At 46.3% G+C, this 5,582-nt stretch overlaps 1 protein-coding gene across 1 annotated transcript in view; it reads right to left on the bottom strand.

Annotated features, from left to right (window-relative positions):
- Nucleotides 1-5,582, bottom strand: part of EPOR (erythropoietin receptor) — a 16,919-nt gene that overhangs the window by 10,378 nt on the left and 959 nt on the right. The window lies entirely within an intron of this gene.

Below are 5,582 nucleotides of genomic sequence, written 5' to 3'. Positions count from 1 at the left end.
CTTTCTTTCTTTCTTTCTTTCTTTTTCTTTCTTTCTTTCTCTTTCTTTCTTTCTTTTCTTTCTTTCTTTCTTTTCTTTCTTTCTTTCTTTTCTTTCTTTCTTTTTCTTTCTTTCCTTTCTTTCTCTCTTTCTTTATTTTTCTTTCTTTCCTTTCTTTCTCTCTTTCTTTTCTTTCTTTCTTTCATTCCTTTCGTTTTCTTTCCTTCCTTTCGTTTCTTTCTTTCCTTCCTTCTTTCTGTCTCCTTCCTTCCTTCCTTTCTTCCTTCCTTCCCTTCCTCCCTCCCTCCTTCCTTCCTTTCTTTCCTTCTTTCTCTCTCCTTCCTTCCTTCTTTCTTTGCTTCTTTCTCTTTCCTTCCTTCTTTTCTTTCTTCCCTCTTTCTTTTTCTTTCTTTCCTTCCTTCCTTCTTTTTCTCTCCTTCCTTCCTTCCTTCTTTCCTTCCTTCCTTTTCTCTCTCTCACTCTGCCTCAGTCAGGGTGTTGCTCTGTCACCCAGGCTGCAGTGCAGTGGCACAATCATAGCTCACTGCAGCCTCTGTACTGAAGCAATCTTCCCACAACACCTGGCTCATTTTTAAAATTCTTTGTAGAGATGGGATCCCACTATGTTGTCCAGGCTCGTCTTGAAATCCTGGGCTTAAGCAATCCTCCAGCCTCCATCTCTCAACTACTGGGATTACCAGCATGAGCCACTGAAGCCAACCAATAATAATCCTTATAACGACCAGCAGTTGAGTGTTTGCACAGTGCTAGGCCATGCTCCTGGACAGGATGTATAATATGTGAGATTTTCATTTATGAATTTTCGGAAAAAAAATTTTACCACCCACATTTTTATTCTCTTGGGCTGGGCCCAGTGGCTCACGCCTATAATCCCAGCACTTTGGGAGGCCAATACAGGCAAAGCACTTGAGGTCAGGAGTTCGAGACTAGCCTGGCCAACATAGTGAAATCCCATCTCTTCTAAAAATACAAAAATTAGCCAGGCATGGTGGCGTGAGCCTGTAACCCCAGCTACTCAGGAGGCTGAGGCAGGAGAACTGCTTGAATCTGGGAGATGAAGATTGCAGTGAGACAAGATCGTACCACTGCACTCCAGCCTGGGCAACAAACAGAGTGAGACTCTGATCAAAAATTAATAATTGGCTGGGTGCAGTGGCTCACGCCTATAATCCCAGCACTTTGGGAGGCTGAGGCAGGTGGATCATGAGGTCAGGAGTTCGAGACCAGCCTGGCCAACATGGTGAAACCCCGTCTTTACTGAAAATACAAAAATTAGCCAGACGTAGGCTGGGTGCGGTGGCTCACGCCTGTAATCCCAGCAATTTGGGAGGTCAAGGAGGGCAGATCATGAGGTCAAGAGATCGAGACCATCCTGGCCAACATGGTGAAACCCCATCTCTACCAAAAATACAAAAATTAGCTGGGGGTGGTGGTCCATGCCTGTAAATCCCAGCTACTTGGGAGGCTGAGGCAGGAGAATCGCTTGAACCCAGGAGCCAGAGGTTTCAGTGAGCCGAGATGGTGCCACTGCACTCCAGCCTGGCGCCTGGCAACAGAGCAGGACTCCGTCTCAAAAAAAAAAATTAGCCTGGCATGGTGTCATGCACCTGTAATCCCAGCTACTCAGGAGACTGAGGCAGGAGAATCACTTGAAACTGGAAGGCAGAGGTTGCAATGAGCTGAGACTCCAGCCTGGGCAACAAGATCGAAACCCTGTCTAAAAAAAAAATAAAAATAAAAAAATAAAAATGAAATAAAATAGCAATACTCCCACCCTGTTGCTATTAAGAAGGTGGGTTTTTTGTTTTTGTTTGCAGCCAATGTGCTTATTGTCACCTGACATGCATTTGATGTTTTGTTATTGATTTGCTGCTACTTACTACTCCATGAAAGCAGGCATTTTTTTTTTTTTTTAAGATGGCGTCTCCCTCTGTCGCCCAGGTTGGGGTGCAATGATGCAATCTTGGCTCACTGCAGCCTTCGCCTCCCGGATTCAAGCGATTCTCCTTCCTCAGCCTCCAGAGTAGTTGGGACTACAGGTGTGTCCCACCACATCCAGCTAATTTTTTTGTATTTTTAGTTGAAACGGGATTTTGCTGTGTTGGCCAGACTTGTCTTAAACTCCTGACCTCAAGTGATTCCCCCTGCCTCAGCCTCCCAAAGTGCTGGGATTACTGGCATGAGCCACTGAGCCCAGCCAGGCAGGGATTTTTGTGTGTGTGTGGAGTCTCGCTCTTGTTGGCCAGGCTGGAGTGCAATGGCAGGATCTCGGTTCACTGCAACTCCCCGCCTCCCGGGTTCAAGTGATTCTCCTGCCTCCACTTCCCAGGTAGCTGGGATTACAGGCACTTGCCACCACACCCAGTTATTATTTATTTATTTATTTATTTTGGAGACGGAGTCTCGCTCTGTTGCCCAGGCTCGAGTGCAGTGGCGCGATCTCCACTCACTGCCAGCTCTGCCTCCCGGGTTTATGCCATTCTCCTGCCTCAGCCTTCCGAATAAGTGGGACTACAGCCACCCGCCACCACGCCCAGTAAAGGAGCGGCCAGGTACGGTGACTCACGCCTGTAATCCCAGCACTTTGGGAGGAAAAGGCGGGCAAATCACGAGACCAGGAGTTTGAGACCAGCCTGACCAAAATGGTGAAATCTTGTCTCTACTAAAAATACAAAGATTAGCCAGGCATGGTGGCACGCGCCTGTAATCCCAGCTACTCAAAAGGCTGAGGCAGGAGAATTGCTTGAACCCGGGAGGCGGAGGTTGCAATGAGCCGAGATCTTGCCATTGCGCTCCAGCCTGGGCAACAGACCAAGACTCCGTCTCAAAAAAATAAATAAATAAATAAATAAATAAATAAATAAATAAATAAATAAATAAGGAGCATGTTGTGTGCTAGTAATTGGTCTTTCATCAGACCGGCTAATTTTTTTGTATTTTTAGTAGAGACGGAGTTTCACCGTGTTCGCCAGGATGGTCTCGATCTCCTGACCTCGTGATCTGCACACTTCAGCCTCCCAAAGTGCAGGGATTACAACTGTGAGCCACCGCACCCAGCCTCAGGCAGGGATTTTTTTTTTACCCTTTTGTTCTTTGCTGTATCCCCAGCATATAGAACAGGGCCTGGAAACTCAAGAAATATTTTGTGGAGTTAAAGACTAGAGATGTAGAGAAAATCAAGCTGAGAGAGGTAGAGAAACAGCTGATCTCGTGTTAGCCACTGGTACGACTGTGCCTGAGCAACCCTGCGCTTTTTTTTTTTTTTTTCTTTTGTTTGAGACAGAGTCTCCCTCAGTCGCCCAGGCTGGAGTGCAGTGGCGCAATCTCGGCTCACCGCAAGCTCCGCCTCCTGGGTTCTCACCATTCTCCTGCTTCAGCCTCCCAAGTAGCTGGGACTACAGGCGCCCGCCACTTCGCCTGGCTAATTTTTTTTGTATTTTTAGTAGAGACAGGGTTTCACCGTGTCGGCCTGGATGGTCTTGATCTCCTGACCTGGTGATCCACCCGTCTCGGCCTCCCAAAGTGCTGGGATTACAGGCGTGAGCCACCGCGCCCAGCCACCCCTGCGCTTTTAAAGAACAGAAGTCAATGCAAATCTCTTCCTCAGGAAATTGATATTTAGATTGTGCATGTATGTGAGAAGGAGGTAGAATAAACAAGACAGACACCTGTTTCATAACTTTGGTCACAATAAATTATTATGAATGACATACCGACCCCAGAGTTAAATGCATGTTTACTGGAGTTCAATCAATATTTGAACACCAACCACTTACCATGGAACCTTGAGTACGCTACTTAACCCTCCCTTGTCTCAGTTATTCATGTATAAAATGTGGAAGATAGCCTGGCTGACATGGTGGGACCTCGTCTCTATAAAACATGTTTGTTTGTTTGTTTGTTTGTTTGTTTGTTTGTTTAAGTAAGCCAGATGAGGCGGTGCACGTCTGTGGTCCTAGCTACTCGGGAGGCTGAGGTGGGAGGATCACTTGAACCCAGAACGTGGAGGCTGCAGTGAACCATGTTCATGCCACTGCACTCCAGCCTGGGTGACAGAGTGAGACCCCATCTCTACAAAACATTTTGTTTGTTTGTTTGTTGTTTGTTTTGTTTTGTTTTTGAGAGACGGAGTCTTTCTCTGTGGCCCGGGCTGGAGTGCAATGGCACCATCTCGGCTCACTGCAACCTCTGTTTCCCGGGTTCAAGCGATTCTCCTGCCTCAGCTTTCTGAGTAGCTGGGACTACAGAAGTGTGCCACCATGCCCAGCTAATTTTTATATTTGTTTAGTAGAAACAGGGTTTCACTATATGTTGCTCAGGCTGGTCTTGAACTCCTGACCTCAAGTGATGCGCCTGCCCTGGCCTCCCAAAGTGTTGGAGTGTTGGGATTACAGGCATGAGCCATTGTGCCCAGCCAACTTTTTTCTTTTTTTTTTTTTTGAGACAGAGTCTCGTTCAGCTGCCCAGGCTGGAGTGCAGTGGTGTGACCTCAGCTCACTGGAACCACCATCTCCCGGGTTCAAGTGATTCTGCCATCTCAACATCCTGAGTAGCTGGGATTATAGGCATCTGCCATCGTGCCTGGCTAATTTTTGTATTTTAGTAGAGACAGGGGTTTCTCCATGTTGGCCCGGCTGGTCTTGAACTTCTGACCTCAGGTGATCCACCTGCTTCAGCCTTCAAAAGTGCTAGAATTACAGGCGTGAGCGATCGCACCCGGCCAACTTTGTTTTTAAGTTAGCCAGGAGAGGTGGCATGCGTCTGTGGTCTCGGCTACTTGGGGGGCTGAGGTGGGACGATCAATTGAGCCCAAGAAGTGGAGGCTACAGTGAACCATGTTCACACCACGGCACTCCAGTCTGGGTGACAGAGTGAGACCCCATCTCAAAAAAAAAAAAAAAAAAGTGGATGATAAGTGTCTCTTCCGGCCCAGACATGGTGGTTCATGCCTGTAATTCCAGCACTTTGGAAGGCCGAGGCAGGAGAATCGATTGAAGATAGTAGTTTGAGACCTGCCTGGGCAACATAGCAAGACCCTGAGTCTACAAAAAAGAAGGAAAATTCGCCTGGTGTGGTGGTATGCACCTGTAGTCCCAGCTACTCAGGAGGTTGAGTGGGATCACCTGAGTCCAGGAGGTCGCGGCTGCAGTGAGCTATGATCGCACCACTGCACTCCAGTCTGGTTGACAGAGCAAGACACTGTCTCTATAAATAAATAAATAGATAGATAAATAGATAAATAAATAAAATGTATAAAGTGAAAATAGTGTGTACTCCATAGAGCTATGGTGAGGATTAAATTAGATTGTGTCAAGTTCTTAAAACAGATCTTGATATACAATAAGCATCCAGTAAGTATAGCAATTTGTTTAAACTAGTTCAAGAAGGATGCTAAACTAACATCCAAATGGTCTTAAGAGGCCGGGTGTGGTGGCTCATGCCTGTAATCCCAACACTTTGGGAGGCAGAGGAAAAATATACCCATTTGGGCAAAAAATATCCAAATGGTCTTAAGGTCTTTCGTTTCTTTTCTTTTTCTTTTCTCCTTTCTTTTTTTTTTTTTTTTTTTTTTTTTTTTTTTT

Source organism: Piliocolobus tephrosceles, chromosome 21 (genome assembly GCF_002776525.5).
Source record: "Piliocolobus tephrosceles isolate RC106 chromosome 21, ASM277652v3, whole genome shotgun sequence".
In the NCBI taxonomy this organism is placed as follows: domain Eukaryota; kingdom Metazoa; phylum Chordata; class Mammalia; order Primates; family Cercopithecidae; genus Piliocolobus; species Piliocolobus tephrosceles.
This window is presented reverse-complemented; position numbering and strand designations above follow the sequence as displayed.